The sequence below is a fragment of the Hyla sarda genome, chromosome 1 (genome assembly GCF_029499605.1).
Source record: "Hyla sarda isolate aHylSar1 chromosome 1, aHylSar1.hap1, whole genome shotgun sequence".
In the NCBI taxonomy this organism is placed as follows: domain Eukaryota; kingdom Metazoa; phylum Chordata; class Amphibia; order Anura; family Hylidae; genus Hyla; species Hyla sarda.
In genome coordinates this window covers 359,681,432-359,696,569 of record NC_079189.1, presented here as the reverse complement: position 1 = coordinate 359,696,569, position 15,138 = coordinate 359,681,432, and the positions used below count along the sequence as shown (strand labels likewise).

Genomic DNA, 15,138 nt, shown 5'->3' with positions numbered 1-15,138 from the left:
AGAAACTAAAATGAAACAAAAGTTAACGAACCCCATTCATTTCAATGGCCAATTTTTCACCTCCGCTATCCTCAGTTGTCATCAGTTCAGCATGCACTAATTTTTTTTCCGTGCTAATGTACGTAAGTAATTTAACATTAAGTCTATGGTGATGGAAGTAATCTCTGCTAGCCTCCGTTATTTTTACATCCATTACTGCTACTGAGCATGCTCAGAAAAAACTGAATGGAAATGGATCAAAAATAACTGACATTAACGGTACATTATTTTATATTTCATTTTAACAATTCCACGTCTATTAACCTCTAGTATGTGACAATACCGGGAATTTCAGAATGGATTTGCCAAAAGCTGATGTGAACACAGGCTAACCATGCAACACAAGTTTTCTTTTTTTTTAAATAAGCGTGACTTTTTGGGGTAGATTTATCAAAACTTGTGCAGAGGAATAGTGGAGCAGTTGCCCACAGTCATCACTGACGGCAATGCAGTCTGCGCGTAATTCCTCGAAAAGAATGAAGATGTGCATTCTTTTGGAGGATCAATTTCACCACTGAATTTTGCAGCTGAAATTCCGCAGTGTGAATGGGTCAGCAGAAGGCCAATTCACACCATCACACCAATGTTAAAGTTCATACAGCGGAATCCTCCAGAAGAATTCCGCACATGGAAATTCCGTAGTGTGAACGTAACTTTAGGGTACGTTCACACGAGCGGATTTTCTCAGTGTATTTCGCTGGGGATCTGGTGGTGGAGGCAATACGCCACTACGAGCAGACACACTGCAATGTGCGAGTTGCAGTATACTGTATGTGATGTGCAAGTATGCCGCGCACATCGCTGGAGTGTGTCTGCTTGTCGCGGCGTATTGCCACTATAAGTAGGCATATGTAAAGACAGCATAGAGCGGGCCCTCACCAACAGATCCGCAGCGAAATACGCTGGGAAAATCCGCTCGTGTAAACGTACCCTTAGGGTACATTCACACGAGCGGACCCATAGCGTATTTTACGCTGCGGATCTGCTGCTGAAGGACTGGTGCATGGTGGCTTTACATGTGCCTGCTCGGAGTGGCAATACGCTGCTACGAGCAGACACACTGCGATGTGAGAGTCACAGCGCGCATGCGCAGTATACTCTCACATCGAGGCAGCTCTCAGTCTAGCTCATGGAGCAGGGGGGAGCATGCGCAGCGAGCAGGCACAAGTAAAGCCACCATGCAGCGGACCTTTAGAGCCGGATCTGCAGAATAAAATACGCTGTGGGTCTGCTTGTGTGAACGTACCCTTAGGGTATTTTCTGCTACAGATTTTCTGTAGCAGATTTTGCTTCCCATTGAAGTCAATAGGTAGCAAAATTTGCTGCTGCAGATTTTGCTACCCACTGACTTCAATGGGAAGCAAAATCTGCTACAGAAAATCTGCAAAATATGCATGAGTGAACGTACCCTAAGGCCATGTTCACATAGCCGAAACATCTGCTGCGGAAATTCCGTCCTGTGCACAGTGCAGCAGAATCGCATTGAAAACAAAGGAACTCTACTGCAACAGAATTTCTGAGCGGAATGTTCACGTGGAATTCCGCCATGTGAATAGAGCCTTAGCCATAGAAAAATATACAGAAAGATCTGCATCTCTAATGTAATTTGGACCCACTCCTGCTTACGGCTTACTAGTATTCATGAAAAATAATAACTGGATTAAGCAAGTGTAAAAGTTGCTGTAAACAGGGAAGGCTAATAGTTACTACTCTATATAAATGGCTACTATGTAACCAGCCTATACATGATTGTACGCAGCATAAAAAAAGGCATCTAAATATACCCAGGAAGGATCGCTGACATCATCGGTCGCCCCTTGTGGCTGCTTTAATTAACAACTATTGCATCACAAAGTCTACTGAGTAATGGGAAGGCTTCCTCCTCCCAAAGGACACAGACACCAACACAAAGGTGACAGCAGAAGACACATACACAAGCGGCAGATACATAATAACACACCCAGAAGTAGAATTAAAAATATTTAAAACGTAGATTAAAAAAAAACACAAGCGATTCCTGAACGCTAAAACAGTTCTTTCGGATTTTATTAGTTTTTTTCACAACACAAAAAATAAAAAAATATATAAAAATTAGAACGGCATACTGCATCTGTGGATGCTAAAACAAATGGATTTGTCACAATCTGTTTTATCACTGAAGTTCCCGAGTGATATACCGGACAGCTGATGTATAAACTAGCATCACGATTTCGGTTTATTTTTTGTTTATTATTTTAACTAATTTTATCACTATAATATATATATATATATATATATATATATATATATATATTTTTTTTTTTCTTTGTTATTTGAGCCCCAGAAGATAATGTTGTATTCAAGTTGTTCCTGCTCCTTCGGACACTTTAAAGCAGTGTTTCCCAACCAGGGTGCCTCTAGCTGTTGCAAAACTACAACTCCCAGGATGGCTGGACAGGCTTCGGCCGTCCAGGCATGCTGGGAGTTGTAGTTTTGCAACAGCTGGAGGCACCCTGGTTGGAAAACACTGCTTTAAAGCATTAGAAAAACAGAACAGTTTTCTTTAACAAACTGTGTCACACATGACATGTGTCTTTATGTGTTGTATTGTTAAAGAGAATAGAAAAATAGAAGAATAACATTTACATTTAAAAGTACCTAGGGGGCAGTATAACAAAAAGAAACACATGATTATCTGCCACCAATCCCTTGCTGTTGCTGTCCAAATTTTTAAGCTCAATTAGGGCTGGGTGGTATACCGGTTCATACCGAATATGGAAATTTTTGTGCTGCACGATATTTTACAATGCTACAGGGGCTGTAAAGTTAGTGTAGTTCATAATATAGTGTCTGTACCTATGTGTGATTATGGGCTCACAATTCTTCTGTGATTAATATTTATTTATTTTTAACGGCATACAAAATTACATGTCTCGGGATATCCCAGGTTGCAGTGTGTCGAGACCTGACATCACTAGTGAGGTGATCAGAGGGAGCCTGTCCTGCTTTAATTTTGCAACAGCTGTAGGCCCCCTGGTTAGAAAACACTGTGTTTCAATGGGTGTGGTAGCTGATGTGTGGGAGGAAGGAAAGTGACCTCAAACTTTCAAGTATGGAACTGTGGGATGTGTAGTTCCAAAATCCAACAGGTAATACCCAATTCTGGCAGGTAAGTACTGAAATCACCTTATGGTGGTTAAACCCTTTAAACTAAGGCTGTAGGTTTAGTAATTGAACTCACATTATATAAAGTAAATAAAATAAATACTAAATGATCAACAATAATATTGATGATACTAATATTAAAACATATAAATAATAATAGTATTATTATTAGTAATAATAATGATAGTGTTAAGAATAGTACCCTAAGGTTAGCGTTTCCCGTACCGGCTATCTTACAGAGATCTCGCACGAGTGTGAAGAATCCTTAGAGCTCGATCACATCTATATCACAACAATATGTCGGAAGATACGTTTAAACAGTACCTAAACGTATGCTGTAGAATACCCATAAGGGGACATTTATTATTGTCTTTTTGCCTTTTTTTTTTTCGGCAGAAAGGGGCATCTTTAGGCGAGTGTGTTGTTGTTGGCCTTTTGAATATATGCCCTTTTTGCAAACTGTGAAATCCAGCAGTGGGCTCTTTACAATGCATAGACATTATTTATTATGTGCGCCTTTTTGCAAAAGGGTGCAAGAAAAGACGCATCTACCTTAAAAACGCCAAAACTTTATTCCACGTCGAGGTAACCTTTTCATGGTGGCCGGAGCACGCAGAATCTGAGCTAAAATTCAAGAGGTGCAATATTTATTAAGGCTGTGCAAATGTTTACTTCTTTTTAGTAAATTTGGTGCAAGTTAGCCAAAAAAGAAAAAAAAAAATGTTGCCATGGAAAACAGCAATGTACTCAAAATGTACCTTATTTTTCGCCGTATAAGACGCACTTTTTCTTCCCCAAAACTGGGGGGAAAAAGTCGGTGCGTCTTATACGGCGAATACACCCCTATCGCGGCGGTCCTGCGGCCATCAACGGCCGGGACCAGCGGCTAATACAGGACATCACCGATCGCAGTGATGCCCTGTATTAACCGTTCAGACGCGCCGATCAAAGCGATTTCACCGCGACGGTCCCGAACAGCGCGACTGAATAGCCGGGTTAGTGCTTACAGGACACCGGGAGGGACCTTGCCTACCTCCTCGGTGTCTTCTCCGTTCAGGGATCCCCTGTATGGCCGGCGCTCTCCTTCCTCGTCATCACGTCGTTGCGTACGTGCGTAACAACGTGATGGCGGCGACAGAGAGCAAGGATACCCGGCCAGCAGCAACGGGGCGACGGGGACACGGCGACAGCGATGAAGCGATATCCAGGGCAGCGGTGACGGGTCCGGAGCGGCGGGGACACGTGAGTATTACCTCCTATGCAGTGGTCTTCAATCTGCGGACCTCCAGATGTTGCAAAACTACAACTCCCAGCATGCCCAGACAGCCAACGGCTGTCCGGGCATGCTGGGAGTTGTAGTTTTGAAATATCTGGAGGTCCGCAGGTTGAAGACTACTATTGGGTTCAAAATCTTTATTTTTTTTTATTTTGCACCTATAAATTGGGTGCCTCTTATATGCCGGTGCGTCCTATAGGATGAAAAATACGGTATGTTATTTTTGTCTACATATTGGGGGAGATTTATCAAAACCTGTGCAGAGGAAAACTTGCCCAGTTGCCCATAGCAACCAATCAGCTTGCTGCTTTCATTTTTATGAAGGCCTGTGAAAAATGAAAGAAGCAATCTGATTGGTTGCTATGGGCAACAGGGCAAGTTTTCCTCTGCACAGGTTTTGATAGATCTCCCCCATTGTGTCCTGAATGCTTTGCACACTAGGCTTTTCTCTACCACAAAAAAAAAAAAAAAAATCATATTATTTATTTTTTTTCCTCATAGAAGTGTATTACGGACCTATGGTGTGTTATAGGTCTATGTGTGTATATGTTTTTAACGTGTACTTTTGTTTTTGTTGTTTTTTTTTTTTTGTTTTTTTTTATGGTTTTAGAGTTACACACACACAAAATAAAAAAGTATACAATTGTACCAAAACATATGCAATGTTGAGCCAAATCTTGGTCTTGTTTTGGTAAAAAAATAAATAAATAAAGTTTGTGGTGTCAGACGTGTGTGTGGTACTGATGTAAAGCCAAATCTGGTAAACTGCGGCATCCTTTCTACCACGGAGCATTGTAGCTATTACTGCTTTGAGTTTGGCAAACATTTGGTCTACAGAAATGAATCTCACTCAGTGACACTATAAATTTAATACGCACAATATAAATATACACTATGTAAAATAGCACTGTAAATAAGGTGAAAATATACACCACATCAATACACTGCTTGTGTTTTAGGAAAGGGATGAGAAACAAGTAGCACTTTACTTTACTATGACTGTTATGTATAGAGTCCAGGGCCATTCATGGACCCCAATTGTGTAAAATTGATTATTATTATTGCATTGTATCAGATAAGCAAACTGCACTGATACTATATTTGTCATTAAGAAGCACCTACAAAATCCCCTCCATACAAACAGGTTGTGGCACATGGGACAGAATCCTTCCTAGGGATAGAGAGCCATCATACTGAATTGACTTCTGCATACTTAGTCTTTTGTCACATCACAGCACCAGTTCCAAGCATCATGTGACTTGTTAAACATGGGGTCTGACCTGCAGTCATGTTATAGAACTGGAGATGCTGGAGATGAAGATTCAGTACAACTTTTTTTTTTTTTTTTTTCATTTACATTCCAAGCCTCTCTAGGCTTAGGAGTCCAGTGGGCGGTCCTAATTAGTGACTGACCGCTTTTCCTATATGACTGTACACATCCCAGCTCTCTCTCTATGCTTAGGAGTCCAGTGGGCGGTCCTAATTAGTGACTGACCGCTTTTCCTATATGACTGTACACATCCCAGCTCTCTCTCTATGCTTAGGAGTCCAGTGGGCGGTCCTAATTAGTGACTGACCGCTTTTCCTATATGGCTGTACACATCCCAGCTCTCTCTCTCTATGCTTAGGAGTCCAGTGGGCGGTCCTAATTAGTGACTGACCGCTTTTCGTATATGACTGTACACATCTCAGCTCTCTCTATGCTTAGGAGTCCAGTGGGCGGTCCTAATTAGTAACTGACCGCTTTTCCTATATGACTGTACACATCCCAGCTCTCTCTCTCTCTGCTTAGGAGTCAAGTGGGAGGTCCTAATTAGTGACTGACCGCTTTTCCTATATGACTGTACACATCCCAGCTCTCTCTATGCTTAGGAGTCCAGTGGGCGGTCCTAATTAGTGACTGACCGCTTTTCCTATATGACTGTACACATCCCAGCTCTCTCTCTGCTTAGGAGTCAAGTGGGAGGTCCTAATTAGTGACTGACAGCTTTTCCTATATGACTGTACACATCCCAGCTCTCTCTATGCTTCGGAGTCCAGTGGGAGGTCCTAATTAGTGACTGACAGCTTTTCCTATATGACGGTACATACAGAGACAGCTGTCAATCAGCATAGGACTGCCCACTGGACTTGGAAGCACAGATAAAGTTGGGATGTAATTGAATAACTTAAGTTCTACTGAATTTTATCCCCCACAAAACTATATATCAGTCTGCTCAGCTTCTTCTGCTCTATACCATGATGTCCGCAGACAGTGATGCATATACATGCTGACAGGCTCCCTTGAATGTAGACTTACTGCCTGCAACTGTCTAGATACAAAGAAAAGTCTTCATGTAGGCCCAACCTAGAGCAGTAGCCAGACAACTACTATAGTATGGGTCTATGGCTAATAGGGGATATTCATGCAGAATCGGCAGCACAACTGTAGCACCAGCTGACTCAAGGTCTTCTCCAGCACAATCCAACAGGTTAAAGAAGAAGTCCTATGTCGATAAGTACAGAAAAAACATATCCCCTATCCGCAGAATAGGGGATAAGTTTTAGATTGTGGGGGGTCCGAGCACTGTGACCCCCTGAGATCTTCTGTATGGAGCCTGGGTTCTTCCACAGAGTGGCATGTCACAGCTTCCATCCGAAGCAGGAGCCGCCACGCCCCATCCGTATATCCCTATGGGAGAGCCATTCGGCTATCTTTGGCTCTCCCACAGAGATATATAGAGGGGGCGTGGTGGCCCCGCTGGGGCGGGGGTTGTGTCGTGCCACTCTGTGGAAGAACCAGGGCTCCATACAGAAGATCGCGGGGGGCTACAGGATAGGGGGATATGTTTTTCTGTACTTATCTGCATGGGACACCTCCTTTAAGGCCACACAAAATGTCCTACTGAGGGTAAAATCATACTGCGATTACTGCCTTAATTGCATCTTTCAGCATTCCACCGAAAATAGGATGCCAACATATACTGTAAACCGGAGCAGCAGGCCCCATTCATTTCTATGGCAGAATGTTGAACGTGTGCGCCATTTCCAAAGTGAAGCAGCCCAAGGTTATGAGTCGGCTTAAAATATGGGATACACTAGTGGTGACCATAGAAATTAATGGAGTCTGCTGTTCCCTTTAACAGTATACGCCGGCATCCCGCTTTCAGCAGGATGACGACGGATGCGATTAACTGGGGCAGAAGCGCAGTGTGATTGTACCCTAAAGCACCCCTGCCGCATATCTGGACTATAGATAACTAACCACAGTATCCTCCATCCGCAAATACCAGTGTTTCCCACCTCGGGTGCCTCCAGCTGTTGCAAAACTACAACTTCCAGCATGCCCGGACAGCCTTCGGCTGTCCGGGCATGCTGGAAGTTTTAGTTTTGCAACAGCTGGAGGCACCCTAGTTGGAAAATACTGACATGTACACATATAGTGATGTTCATAGCGTGGCGATCCAGGAGCTACCAGGTCTCCTTATTGCTTAAAAGTCAGATGCAGCCTTTGTGTGCGTCCCGGGAAAGAAGTTGTAAGTGCAGAGAATGAAGGCGGTTTTAATGAAGAGAGTAATCTGCGTGTGAAAGTGCTTGAGAAAAAGGAAAACCTGCAACATAATAAACAAGCAAGTCATCCGGATTTACAGAGCGGGATAGTGGGGGATTTAATACGGGGAGGCCTGGGATCTCCATTGTGAAGGCCAGATAAACAATGCTTAGAACATACGTCATTACACATAATAACAGTAATATAAGATCTCACAGTCAATACGCAGAAATAAACATATCAAGCCTCGCTCACATCTGCGTCCGAGGCTCAATACACCAAAACCGTCCAGTCCATTACACAACGGTCACCGATAGATCCCATTGACTTTAAGGATCAATCTGGTTACCGTCAAGTGTCAGTTTATTAAGCAGGATCGGACGAGAAAGGTGCGTCTTGCAGCGTTTTACTGCCCGCTCCGGTCCGAGCTCCTACGCAAATGCGATCAGATTGGTCATAATGTTAGAAATAGATCTACAAGTATTTGGTATAAAGTGGCCCCTCTAATGTCCAGAGCAACTTTCTAGAGAAGTCAATTAAATTCTCTCTGGGGTCAGGCGACAATTTTTATAGAGATTTTATCAGTCAGCTGACACATATAACATAAACATCATATACGACATGATCCAATAAACGCAAAGGTGACATCACATGACCAAAGTCGCCTTCTGGCTTCAGCGTCACACCACACAAGGGCACATGTTCTTTTACGTCAACAAGCAATAAGTGACCGCTCGACTAATCTATATATACATAGTAAATTTGAGTAGCCGTATTAGTCCAGTGGTACAGATGCAAATCTTATAGATATAGATATATATATATATATATATATATATATATATATATACACACACACACACACATATACACACACCTGTGTGTGTATGTATATATATATATATATATATATATATATATATATATATATATGTACAGTGGTCTCTCAAGTTACAATATTAATTAGTTCCAGGATGACCATTGTATGTTGAAACCATTGTATGTTGAGACCAAAACTCTATGAAAACCTGGTAATTGGTTCTGAAGCCACCAAATTGTCATCCAAAAATAGGAAAAAGTGAGGATTAAAGAAAAATAATATAGATAAAGCAAGTCCTTACATATAAAAGTAATAAAGTTCTGCCGGGAGCTGTAAATCACTGTCTATGTCAGTGTTTCCCAAGCAGGGAGCATCCAGCTGTTGCAAAACTACAACTCCCAGAATGTCCGGACAATGCTGGGAGTTGTAGTTTTGCAACAGCTGGGGGCACCCTGGTTGGGAAACACTGGTCTATGTAGAGGACAGGAGCTTCTTCAGGGTCCTGTACAGTACAGGCAATGTCCTAAAAAAGTAAAATGGAGCCGCCCTCACCTGATGTCCAAAGGAGCAACTAACCCTGGTACAGGTAAAGAGTACAGAACATATAATACCTCCCTGTACTGTAGGGGGCACTACCAGACATCAGTCAGTGCATACACTTCAGTAATACAGGGGTTTTACCAGTAAATTGCTCATTCTGATTGGTCGGTTCTTTCAGCCATTGACACGTTGCACAGATCTGGAATGTCCGTAGCATTGTAGGTTGAGTCTGGTTTCAACTTACAATGGTCCAGAAAAGACCATTGTATGTTGAAACTATTGTATGTTGAGGCCATTGTAGGTTGAGGGATCACTGTATATATATATATATATATATATATATATATATACACACACACACACACCGGTAAATATATATATATATATATATATACACACACCTATATCACACACACCGATATATATATATATATACACACACACACACACAGGTATATATATATATATATATATATATATATATATATATATATATATATACACACACACACACACAGGTATATATCACACACACCGGTATATATATATATATATATATATATACACACACACACATACACACAGGTATATATATATATATATATATATATATATATATCACACACACACACACCGGTATATATATATATATATATATATATATATATATATATATACATACACTGATATATATATATATATATATATATATATACACACACACATACACCGGTATATATGCGTCTTTAATACAGAGTAGAGAATGGTCCCCACAAGCTCAGCTGGTGTCGGTGCCAGCGCGTCATAAGACACCCAGACGTTTCAGGTTCACATGGTTCATGCATTCTTTATGATCAACCTGTCTTCAGTTTCAGCAAAGGAAACACCAAATCCCCAGCTAAGGACTATGGAGCAGATGAGAGATTCCAGCGAGAGTGGGCGCCTCTAGTAGGCCCTCACAGGCTGCCAAGTCCCCAGGCCCCCCAGCCTGAAGAGGATCTCCTGGATACACTACATAGAGCAGCATCTCATTCATCTGTCACATGGTGCTCACAAAGCCTTCATCATCCAGGCATTGTGTGCTGCCGAGGGGTTAATAAGGGACCTAGGGACGGACAATGTGCACCTGGAAAACTCACTGGGGATCTCCTCCCTCCCCCTTCCCAGTCTGTAAATAATGTCCTAGGGGTGCAGATCCTGAATGGAGTCTTGAAGCACAAAGGAAGACTTGGTTAACTCCTTCAGTACTTGGGTGGCGATGATGGTGCATGCCCTTCTGACACAATACAGAGAAGCCAAACATCCTGATGCCATAGCCATCCCATGAGCGGTGCCAGCTTCCTTCTTCCTGCATCTCCATCCATGCAATGCACTAGAGAGCCCTCCTCTGCCATCACATCCCAGTCCCCATTCCTCCCCTCTACGATCTGCACATCCAGAGGAGTCCTCAGCACAGTTAACCCCATAGATGCCCCAGCCTGCTCTCCTCCCCCCTCCAGTGCCAGACACTAGCCCAGGCAGAGCACAACAAAAAGGGGGATGATGCCTCCTGTGCACCTGCTGGAATAATCCCCCCATCATCACCATCAGAGCACATCATCCTCCTCGATGGGGACATTGCAGGCACACACACACAACACATAGACACAAGAAGAAGGAAAATCGAGTCATATTCACCTTGGCTGTGGAGTACAATGTTGTTGTTGGTGCTGGTTGTTGTGGGTGATGGGGAGGATGAGGTTGGAGAGGATGTGGTGGTGATGGTGGTGGAGGAGGAGGATGAGGAGGAGAGGAGTAGTTGTTGTTGATGGGTAACAGTCGCCAGGACTACGGTGGCTATGGCGCTGGATTCACAAGGCAACAGTTGCTATAACTCACAAAAGAGGGAGGCAACCTAACCTGAGAGGAGGAAGAGGCGGGGCCGCCTGACAGCCCGCCGGCCGGGGCGGGGCCTCGGGGAACGCTGTCTATTCAATCCCGGTGTAGCTTTATTGTGCTGTGGCGGAGTGCAGCGCGCGTGTGGCGGTTCTGTCTTCTATCGTGTACTGTGGATGTGCTCACCGCGGATGGGGACGGCAGTGCACGGCACCGCGCGGCATTGCTCTCTGGCGGCCAGGACGTCTTGCTCCGCCTCCTCATGGACTAATTCCCCGCTGTTACCGGCTTCTCGGTGTAGGGTGATCGGATACAGCTTCACTGACCGGGTTGTGTTTCCCGGCGAGATAGAGCCCGAGAGGCGATGACTGTCCCGTATATCCACATAGTACAGTGTGCACACCGGCCTGTGTGGGGTCCGTAGAATCCTGTGGGGGAGGACACTCGTGAATGCCAGGAAAGAGAGGTCACGTCTAGGTGTACACCATCATAGTATAAGGTCACATCTAGGTGTACACCATCATAGTATAAGGTCACATCTAGGTGTACACCATCATAGTATAGGGTCACATCTAGGTGTACACCATCATAGTATAGGGTCACATCTAGGTGTACACCATCATAGTATAGGTCACATCTAGGTGTACACCATCATAGTATAGGGTCACATCTAGGTGTACACTATCATAGTATAGGGTCACATCTAGGTGTACACCATCATAGTATAGGTCACATCTAGGTGTACACCATCATAGTATAGGGTCACATCTAGGTGTACACCATCATAGTATAGGTCACATCTAGGTGTACACCATCATAGTATAGGGTCACATCTAGGTGTACACCATCATAGTATAGGGTCACATCTAGGTGTACACCATCATAGTATAGGTCACATCTAGGTGTACACCATCATAGTATAGGGTCACATCTAGGTGTACACTATCATAGTATAGGGTCACATCTAGGTGTACACCATCATAGTATAGGTCACATCTAGGTGTACACCATCATAGTATAGGGTCACATCTAGGTGTACACCATCATAGTATAGGTCACATCTAGGTGTACACCATCATAGTATAGGGTCACATCTAGGTGTACACCATCATAGTATAAGGTCACATCTAGGTGTACACCATCATAGTATAAGGTCACATCTAGGTGTACACCATCATAGTATAGGGTCACATCTAGGTGTACACCATCATAGTATAGGTCACATCTAGGTGTACACCATCATAGTATAGGTCACATCTAGGTGTACACCATCATAGTATAGGGTCACATCTAGGTGTACACCATCATAGTATAGGTCACATCTAGGTGTACACCATCATAGTATAGGGTCACATCTAGGTGTACACCATCATAGTATAAGGTCACATCTAGGTGTACACCATCATAGTATAAGGTCACATCTAGGTGTACACCATCATAGTATAGGGTCACATCTAGGTGTACACCATCATAGTATAGGTCACATCTAGGTGTACACCATCATAGTATAGGTCACATCTAGGTGTACACCATCATAGTATAGGGTCACATCTAGGTGTACACCATCATAGTATAGGTCACATCTAGGTGTACACCATCATAGTATAAGGTCACATCTAGGTGTACACCATCATAGTATAAGGTCACATCTAGGTGTACACCATCATAGTATAGGGTCACATCTAGGTGTACACCATCATAGTATAAGGTCACATCTAGGTGTACACCATCATAGTATAAGGTCACATCTAGGTGTACACCATCATAGTATAGGGTCACATCTAGGTGTACACCATCATAGTATAGGTCACATCTAGGTGTACACCATCATAGTATAGGGTCACATCTAGGTGTACACCATCATAGTATAGGTCACATCTAGGTGTACACCATCATAGTATAAGGTCACATCTAGGTGTACACCATCATAGTATAAGGTCACATCTAGGTGTACACCATTATAGTATAGGTCACGTCTAGGTGTACACCATCATAGTATAGGGTCACATCTAGGTGTACACCATCATAGTATAGGGTCACATCTAGGTGTACACCATCATAGTATAGGGTCACATCTAGGTGTACACCATCATAGTATAGGTCACATCTAGGTGTACACCATCATAGTATAGGTCACATCTAGGTGTACACCATCATAGTATAGGTCACATCTAGGTGTACACCATCATAGTATAGGGTCACATCTAGGTGTACACCATCATAGTATAGGTCACATCTAGGTGTACACCGTCATAGTATAGGGTCACATCTAGGTGTACACTATCATAGTATAGGGTCACATCTAGGTGTACACCATCATAGTATAGGTCACATCTAGGTGTACACCATCATAGTATAAGGTCACATCTAGGTGTACACCATTATAGTATAGGTCACATCTAGGTGTACACCATCATAGTATAGGGTCACATCTAGGTGTACACCATCATAGTATAGGGTCACATCTAGGTGTACACCATCATAGTGTAGGTCACATCTAGGTGTACACCATCATAGTATAGGGTCACGTCTAGGTGTACACCACCATCATAGTGTAGGTCACATCTAGGTGTACACCATCATAGTATAGGGTCACATCTAGGTGTACACCATCATAGTATAGGTCACATCGAGGTGTACACCATCATAGTATAGGTCACATCTAGGTGTACACCATCATAGTATAGGTCACATCTAGGTGTACACCATCATAGTATAGGTCACATCTAGGTGTACACCATCATAGTATAAGGTCACATCTAGGTGTACACCATCATAGTATAGGGTCACATCTAGGTGTACACCATCATAGTATAGGGTCACATCTAGGTGTACACCATCATAGTATAGGTCACATCTAGGTGTACACCATCATAGTATAGGGTCACATCTAGGTGTACACCATCATAGTATAGGGTCACATCTAGGTGTACACCATCATAGTATAGGGTCACATCGAGGTGTACACCATCATAGTATAGGGTCACATCTAGGTGTACACCATCATATTATAGGGTCACATCTAGGTGTACACCATCATAGTATAGGGTCACATCTAGGTGTACACCATCATAGTATAGGGTCACATCGAGGTGTACACCATCATAGTATAGGGTCACATCTAGGTGTACACCATCATAGTATAGGGTCACATCTAGGTGTACACCATCATAGTATAGGGTCACATCTAGGTGTACACCATCATAGTATAGGTCACATCTAGGTGTACACCATCATAGTATAGGTCACATCTAGGTGTACACCATCATAGTATAAGGTCACATCTAGGTGTACACCATCATAGTATAAGGTCACATCGAGGTGTACACCATCATAGTATAGGTCACATCGAGGTGTACACCATCATAGTATAGGTCACATCTAGGTGTACACCATCATAGTATAGGTCACATCTAGGTGTACACCATCATAGTATAAGGTCACATCGAGGTGTACACCATCATAGTATAGGTCACATCGAGGTGTACACCATCATAGTATAAGGTCACATCTAGGTGTACACCATCATAGTATAAGGTCACATCGAGGTGTACACCATCGTATAGGTCACATCGAGGTGTATACCATCATAGTATAGGTCACATTTAGGTGTACACCATCATAGTGTAGGTCACATCTAGGTGTACACCATCATAGTATAGGTCACATCTAGGTGTACACCATCATAGTATAAGGTCACATCTAGGTGTACACCATCGTATAGGTCACATCGAGGTGTACACCATCATAGTATAGGTCACATCTAGGTGTACACCATCATAGTATAGGTCACATCTAGGTGTACACCATCATAGTATAGGTCACATCTAGGTGTACACCATCATAGTATAGGTCACATCTAGGTGTACACCATCATAGTATAAGGTCACATCGAGGTGTACACCATCATAGTAT

At 43.0% G+C, this 15,138-nt stretch overlaps 1 protein-coding gene across 5 annotated transcripts in view; it reads right to left on the bottom strand.

Moving 5' to 3' along the window:
• RFX3 (regulatory factor X3) overlaps positions 1-11,324 on the bottom strand; it is a 245,319-nt gene extending 233,995 nt beyond the window's left edge. For 2 of the 5 annotated variants that reach the window (XM_056522508.1, XM_056522457.1), the window contains exon 1: positions 11,026-11,319. The gene's annotated coding sequence lies outside the window, so the exon portion shown is untranslated. Of the gene's footprint in view, positions 1-11,025 lie in introns of all 5 variants that reach the window. The other 3 variants (XM_056522517.1, XM_056522499.1, XM_056522486.1) reach the window with 3 other exon arrangements.
• Between the last annotated feature and the right edge of the window lie 3,814 nt (positions 11,325-15,138).